The 13,011-nt window shown below is 46.5% G+C and overlaps 1 pseudogene; it reads right to left on the minus strand.

The window, feature by feature from the left end:
- Positions 1 to 4,774: 4,774 nt before the first annotated feature.
- LOC110303439 (peptidyl-prolyl cis-trans isomerase FKBP1A pseudogene) lies at positions 4,775 to 5,383 on the minus strand (annotated as a pseudogene).
- Positions 5,384 to 13,011: the final 7,628 nt, after the last annotated feature.

Genomic DNA, 13,011 nt, shown 5'->3' on the forward strand with positions numbered 1-13,011 from the left:
ATTGTTTCTAATTTTATGTGGTGGGTGTAATTTTGTCTGCATGTCTGTGTACTGTGTGTATCTGTGCTCATAGAAACCAGAAGAGGGCACTGGAGCTCCTGGGACTGGAGTAGAAGATGGTTGTGAGTTGCCATGTAGGTGCTGGGAATCAAACCTGAGTCCTCTGGAAGAGCTAGCTAGCCACGTCTCCAGACCCTGTGGTTTGTAATTCATGAAGGAGGGCCAGCCCACTATGGGCGTTATCATCCCCTATCATCTCTGAGTAGGGTGAGCTTGGGCTGTCTATGAAAACTTGCTGAGGGAGCCAGTGAGAGACTTGCATCACGGGGTCTGCCTCTGCTCCCTTCAGATGAGATTGGGCCTGTGAGCCAAGTAAGCCCTTTTCCTCCTAGGTGTCTTTCCCTTGTGCTGTGTATCACAACACTAGGAAACAATTGCTTTTCTTTCCCTCTTCTTTCTTCTCCTTTTCCTTGTACATTTGGCCCTCTTTCACATTTTTCAGTGTGTTTTACATAGCAGTTTTATTAGGGTTCAGATCCGTGGAGTTTTAAAATATTTGCATTACTGATCATCCTCCTCCCTCCTCCCTCCTCCCTCCCCCTCCTCCCTCCCCTGCCCTTAGGTATTTCTCAGATATGGTAGGAACAGCCTGTTCTCAGAGCTCTGTTCATGCTCCTGTGTCACTGAGCAAGACTAAGTAAGATGGGGCGTTAAGATTATGAATTCATATCAGGTTACCTTTCTGTGACACCATGTGAGAAAGTGTGACAGCTAATGTTCCCTGGCATCTCTTCCTAGCGTGGCCTTTCTGCAACCTGGCTTCTTAAGGAAATGGCTGAGTGGTTTTGTTCTAGTTAGGTGGCAGGGAGTGGGGATAGGTTAGGGGACCCACCCCCCACCATTGTGAATTGGGCCAGAGATCAGAAACAGAGAGAAAGACAAGTCCAGTGTGGCTGGCTGGTGCCCTGACCTGTGAGGGCGTGGGATGCCTGGGTTCTAACGTCTCCCTCCTCAGAGTTTCTCGGCTTTAGAAGGAACTGTCAGTGCTTTCCACTGTCCTAGTGCCTGCAGCATGCTGAGCAGTCAGGCCCAGGCTGCTGAGAGTGTAGGACATAGAAAGCCTGCAGCCATGTACAGCCTGTTCCCTGTCCCTCTTAGGGGAGGGAAGCAGGTGAGATCTGGTCAGATTCACTTGTAGATGCTGATCTAATCACTGTGACTTTCAGTCACTTGGCTTACAGCTCTGGCAGTCTGTAGATGAGGTGAGCTTCACCACGGTCAAACGTCCTCATTACAGAAGTGTCTTGACCAGGAAGGGACATGTCACTCTGTGGATGACAAAGCTTCTCAAATAATGAAAGTAAAATAATCATGAATTATATATTTTCATCTAAACGATGTCTACAAATCCCAGTTATTAGTGCTGTGCTATTTACTAGTTGCAAGGCCTGGATAGAGTTTTCTGAGCCCTGGGCTGGGGGCTAGAGTGGGTGGTTCTACTGCCTAGAGTCATGAATGACTGGGCCTGCTTACCTGTGGCAAACTAGTAACAACCAGAACTCTGCAGTGGAGACTCTAAAAGGACTAAGGCAGGTGGCTCCTTAAGGGCTAGCCACCCAACAGAAAAGAAACAGGAAGTGCCACCTTGATGATGGGCTTGCCAGATCCACTGGAGGCTGCTACCAGGGTAGCCAGGGGCTTGGGGCCACCCCTGAACTACCTACCAGGTGTAAAACGATAAAATGGAAATGAGCACAAGAGAGTCTTACATTCTGGTAAGCAACATGGGCTCTAGAAGTCTGGTGAAGACAGCTGGGCTCTGCTAGAATCCAGGATGGGGCTCTGAATCCCCACAGGGAGATAGGAAGAAACCAGTGCCAGACAGAGTGCAGCCCTGATGACAGACGGCATCGGGAAGGTCATTCTGCAGCACCCCCTTTCCTTATCAGGAGAATTATACAGCAATGCTAAGTGTGCGGTGTGTGTATAGAAGGGAAGGAGGTGGGGGTGACATTGTCTTAGTGTCACTATAGCTGCAATGATACACCATGACCAAAAGCAACTTGGGGAGGAAAGGGCTTATGTCTACTCTGAAGCAACTCAGGAAAGGAACTCAAACAGGACAGCAATCTGGAGGCAGGAGCTGATGGATGCAGAGGCCATGGAGGGATGCTGCCTATTGGCTTGCTCCCCATGGCTTGCTCAGCCTGCTTTCTTATAGAACCCAGGATCACCAGACTGGGGGTGGCACCACATACAAAGGGTAGGTCCTCCCACATCAACAACTAATCAAGAAAATGCTCTACAGACTTGCCTACAGCTGGATTTGATGAAGGTATTTTCTTAATTGGGGTTCCCTCCTTTGAGATGATTGTAACTTGTGTTAAGTTGACACAGATTATCCAGCACAGACATGAACTGTAGACAAGGGCCCTCTTTCAAGCCCCATAGCTCTTACTTTAAAGAGCTGTTGGGAATTTAACATTGAGAGGACTGACTTGCCGGAGCCAGGCTGACTCCATGACAGGCTGCAAACTGGCAGTTTGGGAGACTAGGCCTACATTTCTGTTTCTCAGAAATGAGAACCCAGATCCAGGAATCTGTGGTCAGCCAACCACAGCCACAGGCAGCCAGTCTGAGAACACCTTGTCATCTGGCCTGAAGTAAGAATAGGTAGCTAGAATGAGTAAGCCACCCCCTGGGAAGTTTCCAGAGCCTAACCAATTGTAGAATCAGTCAGACACTAGAGACAGAGCTAACCAGTCAAGGTAAAAAAGCACATATCCCTCTCTAGAGTTCCCCCAACTAACAGTAAAACAAGGGGTCACATTCACAAATGGGGAGACACCTGCATGCAGGAAATTCAGCTGAATAAACCCTCTTTGCTTTTGCATATGATGTAAGTCCAGGATATCATTCTTCAGTGAATCACAGGCTGTAATAACATCACATACGGTATACCAAAAAATTTCAAGAAGAAAAATACACGGGAAAAGCAGGAAGTGAAACTAGAACTGAAATATTGAACTTTCAGGAGCCAGAGATGTTGGCCATCTTCAATCATGGAACTATTGTTACAGTGTCTGCTCTGGATTGCCTGACTCCACCTCCCCTCTCTGGTCTACCCAGGAAAGTCCTAGTTAGCCTACTGTTAGCTTTAACTCATCTGTGCTCAAGGAAGCTCTTTCTGCATTCTGGACTGGGGGGCATCCACCTTCAGAGCTTCCAGGGCTCAGGCTAAACCTCATGTGCTTGCTTGATTGTTAAGTCCAGTTGGTCTTCCATACCGGCAAGTGGACAACTTGAGCGTCCTATTTGTTGATGGGCCCCTGGATCTCTGTCCAATGCATTATATATTTTAGGTGTTCAGTAATTGTTTAATAAATGAGGAATATGGAACTTTATTTTTCTATAGAAGAAAACAGGAGAGAGACTTGGTATTTAGAACTAGAGAGCACTTAGGAAATGTAGCCTATTCTGGAAACATATTTCAACTTTCTCAATGAATTTTGGGAGACCAGAATTGACAGTTATACTACCTAGTAATACTGACTAGAAAATCTTTATACCATGGCTCAGATTTAATAGACAATAAAGTAAATACACACACATTCTCAAAAGAAATCCCAGTTCGCCAATAGAACAAATACATGGCAAACACTTCCATCCTAATTACCCATTTTCTATCCCCTATACTCTGCATCCCTCCCTCAAATTGATTTAAATAAATAAATTAATAATAATAATAATTATTATTATTATTGTAATCATAGCCAGGCACAGAACACCTTCCTTCTCCTCCCGCCTCCCCCCTCCCGCCTCCCCCCTCCCCCTTCCCTCCTCCTCCTCCTCCTCCTCCTCCTCCTCCTCCTCCTCCTCCTTCTTCTTCTTCTTCTTCTTCTTCTTCTTCTTCTTCTTCTTCTTCTTCTTCTTCTTCTTCTTCTTCTCTTTTTGAGAAAAGCCTTCTTTTTGAGAAAAGCCAGCATAAAGCACTTTTATTGCAATAATAAAACTTGAATTGCATATGTAGTACAGAGGGCAGGGGACAAAAGCTTTCTCTCACCAAATCACTACACAAGGACAGCAGAGGCTGAGAAGGAACTGAAGGCGGAAAAGCCAGGAAGCCAAGATCAGCAAAGAGTTAAGCATCAAAACCCAGGAGATGCTGAAACTGTGATGACCAGCATCATTTTCTTAGAGAACACTCAGGGATTTGTCGTGGTGGCTGGGCATCTGTTGGGTGGTAAGTCTACAAACAGCACCTTCAATTCAAACTGTCCACTGAAGTTCTTAAATTTAGGGAGTGAAGCATGGTTAGATACATGATTACAAAAGTCCAGAAAATCTATTAGAAAAACCATAGGAAGAAAAACAAAGTAACCCAGGTCACAAAGAAGGCTTCAGAGGTCCCTGCTGTCCCAGGGACAGATATTGTAGTGTCCAACACAGCAGTGAAGGGACCTGCTTTAAAAGGCAGCTAGTTTCAGAAGATGGGAGGACTATCAGAAGCAAAGGCTCTCTCCCTCCCTCCCTTCCCACCTCAGTTTGGGTAGGGCTTTCAGTTTAACAGGACCTCCCTCACTGGAGAAAAATCCAGCCCTCAACAGCATCTTGAATCTGCTATGGCTTTGCAGCACAGTAACAGAATGTCTTAATATATAATAGATAACATTTTCATCCAAAAAATTAAAATAAAATAAAAATTCTTGCAAATCCCCCACCACCACCACACCAATTCATATTCTAAAATTAACCCATCACTTGTGTTGTTAACACGACAATATACTTCATTGGAAACTTAGATCTGAAAGACAGAAACTGAGTCTTCACTCCCAAATAAAGTAACTTGAGGTTTATGGCATATAGGTTAGGACAACATACATACAGAAGGGGGAAGAGGACATGGAGGTATCTTAAGCAAAGCTTAAGTGACAGAACACATTCAGTCGGGTAGGTGTCTATAAAGGGTGGTGACGTCAGGCAAAGCTCCCCACATATTCATGTGCACACATCTGGAGGTACCAGATTCCTCCATGGCAGATCCACATGCAGAGCTAAGGGAGGAGGCTACTTCGGTCATTCCAGTTTTAGAAGCTCCACATCAAAACCAAGAATGGCATGTGGTAGGACGATGCCTGGGGGCCCGCTGGCTCCATTGGTGTAGTCTGAGGACACTATCAGTTTGGCTTTCTGACCCACCCTCATCTGGCTACCCCTTCTCAGATCACCTCCTGCTTACCTAGTGTAAACTTAAAAGGTTGCTTCTGTCCTGAGAGGAGTCAAAGTTCTTTCCATCTTCAAGTATCCCCATGTAGTGCACCTCTGGCCATGCTTCAGAAAGGTGCACAGGTCTCCAGGAGAGATGGTCTCCACCTGCACTCCCACGGCAGCAGAGGAGGAGAAGAATGCGGGTGGCAGCACGCAATAGGCGGAGCCGAAGCAGACCTGGCGGTGGTTCAAAAGTTCTGCCAGTGGTTCAAAGGTTCGGCTTCATTCCTCTCTTGTCATAGCACATACTCTATAAAGGAAAAACATCATATCCACAAAAAACGGATGTTATAAAAGAGGGCACCTCTTTAGCTTTGATGGATGATAGAACTCTTGGGTTTCCAATTCTAATATTGTCTCATGGTCACACCACCAAAGTCTCATGGTCATAAGAAAGCTAGGAAACCAGGTTTGGGGAAAAAAATCAGACACAGAATATCCCAGTGTAGCCAAAACTATTGCTTGGCTTGGCCTGGGTAAGCCATGTGTGCACATGTGTGCGTTTGAAAAATCCTGTCTCATTTTTATTCTGTTGTCATATTGTTTTTCATTCCAGCAAAGAGAAGCTGCCAGACTTTATGAAAAGAGGAGAGCCAGTTCCTTAACCGACAGTATAAGTGGTGGCTCCCGGAGGGAGTTAGAAGTGTAGTACAAATGTCTGAGCAGAATAGTTTTACAGATACAATGGGGTACTTCCAATTAAGCTTGGTAAACAGGACTGGAGTCCAGACACACACTACAGCACAGACAAGCCTTGAAAGAACGCCAAGGTCTAGGTGCAAAAACACAGGGTTGTATCTGAAATTCGCAGAGCACTCAGTTCATGCAGATAGAAGGGGGGATCTCTAGAGTGGGTAGAAGAAGAGGAGAAGGGAGAATATGAGGCAGGGAAGGAGGAAGAGGAGAGGAGATAGTAGTGTTATGAGAAACAGCCTCTTAGTGGGCATGAGGACAGTGTTTTGGGAAAATGTTGCAATAGTCATACAACATGAATGTTACAGAACTGTGTACTTAAGATGGTAAGTTTTGTATCAAATATATTTTACTTCAGTAAAAGTTTAAAATCCAGAGTGGCCAGAGCCAACCAATATCAATATAGGAAGCATGGGTCTTTATGGTCATGAGAAGAAAAGGCCGGGTGGACACCCAGTACAGTGGCCTGGAAAGTGTCATTCTCCACTTCTTCTGGGCACTGTTGGACGAGTCCCCATACTCCCCAAAACCCCTTCCTGTTTGCAGGAGAGTCATTCTAACCCTGTGACCCACTTCACAGGGACCAAGTTATCCTGAGAAGGCTTGTGGTAAAACCAGAGAGTGTTATAGCCATGAAAGGAATCACTGCTGGAAGGATGACAAACTTGGACTACTCACGTTTGGGTGCCTGACTTGCTAGGTGGAGACTCCCACCTTGTTCAGGTTGCAGGCCACATGGCTAAAGGGTAAACACCAGAAGGAGACAGGGAATAGCCATTCATGCCGCCTACAGAATGGAAACGGGCCTGGACCGCTCTAATCTGCTGTTAGTTACACCATTAAGGTTTTGTAGCTGAGGTGGGGTGGGGCTTAGACACACCCATGACTCTGGTGAAGCAGCTGGCATTTCCAGCTCAGTGTCACTGGACACAAATAGCCTTTGTTGGGTATAAAATTTGATCAAGAAAAATAATGGCAAAGTTTAAGCTTGAGAAGACAACCTTCTGCTCCTACCCTAAGTGGTAATATACTAACTTGAGGTGCAAACAACAGGTTAAAACAGATCTCACTGCAAGACCCTGTGGTTCTGTCTCCTGCCTAGATTAAACCCTTCAGAGGGGTCCTGATTCTCCAACTTCCTGTCTTACTGAGGCTGTATACCTAGGCAGCTGCCTCTACAACTTGTCTCAGTTCTGGAAGCTGTGTTAGGCTTCCTATATTTTCAGATAATGTGGGTCACTCTCAGATTTCTGACAGGGTTGAAAGACTAGTTATATTCTCATAGCCAACCTAGGCAATTAACATTGAGAAAATATATTTGAGAAGATGGTTTTCAGGTAGTATGCAGGCTAAACCAGATTATAACATGGCTTTATAAGCCTATTTTAAGTTAGGATAGATAACAGTGTTCTATTTAATTGACAAAAATGATGGACTGGGTGTTCAGTGTATTTTGTACTTTATACATTACAGAATGGTGATAGTTGTGCTCAATTTATGGCTGAGGTAAAAGAGTCTTTTAATTGGACAGAAAGGGGGAGTGTTATGGGGTAGCCCTTGTGCTGTTTGTATTTTGATGCTAATTCAGCTTCGCCAAGAGGGGCTGCCTGGGATGAGGAGTGAATTACATACTCGGGACTTCATATGATCCTTCTAATGAATAAAGAAACAATCACTGGGGGAGTAGGCAGGACTTCCAGGTGGGAGAAAGGAAGAGAAGAGGCAGGAGAGAGATACGGGCTTTTGGACGGGAACAGTGGGGAGGACAAGATGTAGCTACAAGTGGCACCCGGTTTAGATGGTGACTCCACCAGGATTTGCCACCGGAGGATTTAGATTTAATATGGCTTACATGATTAGGATGCTAGTTGTGGAGCCCAGCGATTGAGTTACCTGTTGAGTCTGAACTACGTTTGTGTGGTGTTTTCCTTCAAGCGGCGGCTCACCGGGTTCCAGAGAGAAAGGTACGGCTGCAACGCATGGGTTTGCAAGAAGTGCACCCCAAGAGGCTGTGGGAATTTGGAAGAGTGGGGCTAGTGTGGTAGTGACCTACCAGTGGGAACTTAGCCTGTCGGGTGGCAAAATTTCGGAGCTCCGGGTTATAGAGTCCTCCAGAGATGAGAACATGGCCCGCTGGTACCTTGCCAGTGATAGCGTGATTTGCCCTTTTATTATCTCACGCCACAGGGTCCATCGTTGGCTTATGGCTTGATCCGCTTGGCGCTTTTAGAAGGACTGTTGGCAGTGTTGGGACTTCTTGGGGGAGAGTTTGCTGCTCTGTTCTCAGTGGTTGTCTTTGGGTTGTTTCAGCTTGTCTTCAGGAAGGAGCCTAGTTCTATGACCTGCTCAGCAGGAGTAGCTTGAGGTTCCGAGGCTAGGCCCTGAGTCCCAGACATATGTTTTTCTTTTCAACATGTCTGCGGCCCACCTGAGCTCAGTGCTGTCTCACAGCTGGGCACATTCTGGAAGGCCTTGAGGGGCTATTCCTTCCTTTTGCATTTGCTTATATTCATGCATCTATATCTATATACAGGCCTCCTCTAGTGGCCACTACTTCCGATGGTTTGGCCTCCCACCCTCTGTTGTGACACCTGTTGACTGACATTAGATGGGGAAACACTAATAACACATAAAATAAAGCAAATACATCTTAAAAACATAAAGTAACATTAAATGTAGAATTATTAGCTGAAGAGTCAATCCTAAAAGTTTTTGATAGCTATAGCCAAGTGTTGTGCTGAGAGGTACTTAGATCCACAATCTTATATTGTGCACACATGTCCTTATCGGTTTATACTTGGCAACACAAGGCTTACCCATCTGTAAGTATTGATCTTTCAAAGTATGGTACTTCAGTGTCACCTTTGTCTATTGCCGGTCTCTCGGGACTCTGAACTCACAGCAGTGTAGTGTGTAAAGGGGCCTGTCACCCATCTTACTGCTGGCTTTTGTTCCTCTCCTCCCTTAGGCAGCCTGAATACCTCCATGTGTGCTGTCCTTGGGTGCTCTGATACTAGGACACCCATCGAGGGTCTTTATGAGATTCCACAGTGGAGGAGGCAGGCAGCTGGGCACTGTTGCTCTGGGCACAGATCCACCTCTGGTTGTACCTGCAGCACTTCTTGGGCCTGGATTGAGCCAGAGCATAGAAAGAGTCAACATTGTTTGTGAATACGATAGACACACCAATGCTCTCTCCTCAGTGCATGGTGCTCTCCTTCCTCCTCAGTTCTTCTTTCCTTATGCACCTCTTTGTAGTTCATATATGGAGAACGGATGCAGGGAGTATTACAATGCAGTGTGTGATGTTCACACTCTGAGGGATCCAACCCAAGCCTCGCACGTGCTAGGCTTGCACCCTACCAGCCCTCCACACCTCTACCAGCCATTCACACCTCTACAAGCCCTCCACCCCTCTACCAGCCATTCACACCTCTACCACCCCTCCACCCCTCTACCAGCCATTCACACCTCTACAAGCCCTCCACCCCTCTACCACCCCTTCACACCTCTACCACCCCTCCACACCTCTACCACCCCTCCACACCTCTACCACCCCTCCACACCTCTACCACCCCTCCACACCTCTACCACCCCTTCACACCTCTACCAGCCTTTCACACCTCTACCACCCCTCCACACCTCTACCACCCCTTCACACCTCTACCACCCCTTCACACCTCTACCAGCCTTTCACACCTCTACCACCCCTTCACACCTCTACCACCCCTTCACACCTCTACCACCCCTCCACACCTCTACCACCCCTTCACACCTCTACCAGCCTTTCACACCTCTACCACCCCTTCACACCTCTACCACCCCTCCACACCTCTACCACCCCTTCACACCTCTACCACCCCTTCACACCTCTACCACCCCTCCACACCTCTACCACCCCTTCACACCTCTACCACCCCTTCACACCTCTACCACCCCTCCACACCTCTACCACCCCTTCACACCTCTACCACCCCTCCACACCTCTACCACCCCTCCACACCTCTACCACCCCTTCACACCTCTACCACCCCTTCACACCTCTACCACCCCTCCACACCTCTACCACCCCTTCACACCTCTACCACCCCTTCACACCTCTACCAGCCTTTCACACCTCTACCAGCCATTCACACCTCTACCACCCCTTCACACCTCTACCACCCCTCCACACCTCTACCACCCCTTCACACCTCTACCACCCCTCCACACCTCTACCACCCCTTCACACCTCTACCACCCCTCCACACCTCTACCACCCCTTCACACCTCTACCACCCCTTCACACCTCTACCAGCCTTTCACACCTCTACCAGCCATTCACACCTCTACCACCCCTTCACACCTCTGCCAGCCTTTCACACTTCTACCAGCCATTCACACCTCTACCAGCCACTCACACCTAGTCTCTTTTGACAAGAGCAAATTATCTCTTTTGTTTTCTTCTTTGTTCTATTTTACAAATCAATGAAAACTATGAATGAACTGGGCATGCAGTTCAGTGGCCGAACACTTGTTGAACATGCAAGAGGCCCTGGGTTCCATCCCTAGTTTCCTACCCTCCAAAATGTTTTTCCGTTCCTTTGAGGGTACATTATCTAACTAAAATGGTCAAACAGATTTGTTTGATGTGCTTTTATGAAGATCCATGGCAGAGGGAAAGATACAAAGGGAGAAGATTTTATATGGGACATATGGAAATGAGTTTTGTTGAAACTTGAATGATACCAAAATTTTCAATCTAGGTAGAACATAGGTGACTTAGTTAGGTTGCTATGATGAGACCCCATGACCAACAAACAAGCTGGGGAGGAAAGAATTTAGTTGACTCACATGTCCACCTCACTGTTCAACATTGAAGGAAGTCAGGACAGAAACTCAAGCAGGGAATGGTTCTCAGGAGGAGTTAGTGCACAGACCATGGAGGAGTGCTGCTCACTGGCTTGCTCAGCCTGCTTTTTTTATAATACCCAAGACTACCAGCCCAGGGATGGCACCAACCACAATGCACTGGGCCCTTCCCATATATCACTAATTAAGAAAATTCACTACAGCAGGATCTTATAGAGGCATTTCCTTAATTGAGGCTTCCTCCTTTCAGATAACTCTAGCTTGTATCAAGTTGACCTAACACTAGCCAGCAGAAGAGGGTGACTTAAAGGGCACACTTGGCAGTGATAGACTCTTTAAAAGCTAGAGTCTCGGGTCTTCTTGGAACTTCATGCAGATTGGTGCTACACAGTATGGGGAAAACTTCCTAAATGGAAACTTACCCTTGCCCTGCTCCTGGGTTTATAGTGTGACAGCATAAAGTGAGGCAGTGGAATTAGGAACCTGGTCTGGTTGGAGGAGGTGGGTCCTTGGGGTCAAGGAAGTGACACTTTGTCTTTGGTCCTTTCTTTTATCCCTTTCCATTTCCCAGGTTCCACACGACAAATGCCTGTGCCCTTCAACACCTTATCCCATGATGTTCTGACTCACTACAGGCCCAGAAATAATGAAAACAGCTGACCATGATCTGTGGCTTCTAAAGCCATGAGCCAACACAGCTTATTCTCTAAGTGGATTGTTCAGGAACCAGTAACAACATAAAACGAAGACAACTATTATTCATGGACACTTTGCACACTATATAATCTACCCATTTCTTTACATTTTTATGGGCATATATTAGCTATATGTAACCGTGAATTTCATTATGTTTGCATACATGTATGTAATACGCTGTGATACTGTTCATTGCCCCATTTTCCCATCTTGTCTCCCCACCACTCCTTCCTAAGGAACCCTTTCTACTTCCGTGTTTCCCTTCCATCGTTTTGTGGTGATGCACAGAATTTAACTAAGGTTTATGCATGCTTAAGCCTAAGGGGTTATTTATTGTAACACAGGCAACTTACCAGGGGCTATGGCACTGAAGAAAATGTTTCTCCTTCCCCCTGTGGCCGTTAACTGCCAATAGTTTTCAGGGAGCTGTGGAGTCTCTCTCCGCTGGTGATCCCGAACTGCCCACAAATTATCAGGAAGGGGTGAGGCCTCTTGAGCCTGGCCTTCATCCACGGGGGGATGCTGACAAACTGGATCTTGTGCAGCTCTTGTCTGGCAATCATAACTGCTGTGAGCTCAATTGTTCATGTCCTGTCCAGAGCACAAGGTTCCGCAATTCCACATAAACTTCTCTTCCTGTTTCCTCCTTTTGTGTTCTTAATGCTTGCTCCCTCTTTCACAATGTCCCCTGAGCCATCGAGGGGACAGGGAAGAGATGCCACATTTAGAACTGAGCATCCACTATTCACTTTTAAGACGCACTTTGACCAGTCATGGTCTCTGTAGTAATGCAAAACAAAGCAAGTAAACAGAAATAAAAAAACTCACCACCTGCAAAGCCCTCTCCTCAACAAACAAACAAACAAACAAACAAACCTTCAAAACCAGCTAGGAACACCACTTATCTGTGGGCATACGAAGAAATATTTAGAAGGCAGGCTGGTGGATAGAAAAGTTCAATTTAGCATAGTTTCTATACTATGGCTTGTAATTTTGCCAGCTATGGGCTTTTGACCAGGCTGTACCAGGCCCGGATTATCTCCTACTTCATGGGCGTGAACTTCAACTAGAAAGCTGCAGTCTACTCCCATAGCAGTTACGTCACCAAATTATGCAAGTTATGCACTGGTGAGACCATCTTGCCTGGCAAGTGTGGAGTGTATCATGCAAGGTCCACAGCTGAGAAAATCTGGGGAGGACAGTCCTTTCCCAGAATCCACGTGGCACTTTTGGCACTATGAAGCCATCCAGCAGGGAAAGAAGTTTCCAGCTCAGTCCCAGCTTGACTTAGAATGTCCTGCAACCAAAGGCGACAGTGTCTTTGGCAGTAGGGTCTTATGATCTTATCTGCTGAGCAGCCAACTGCAGCGGCAGTGTCCTGTGTTGTTCTGGGAGCCTCAGGCTTTCCTGACCAACAAGTTAGCAGGTGACTTTTGAGTTTCCTGGCCTGTATACATGCTCACTCCCACAGAAACACACACAAATACAAATGAGAAGCTAAGG

The sequence above is a fragment of the Mus caroli genome, unplaced genomic scaffold (assembly GCF_978045245.1).
Source record: "Mus caroli unplaced genomic scaffold, Mus_caroli_1 scaffold_9, whole genome shotgun sequence".
In the NCBI taxonomy this organism is placed as follows: domain Eukaryota; kingdom Metazoa; phylum Chordata; class Mammalia; order Rodentia; family Muridae; genus Mus; species Mus caroli.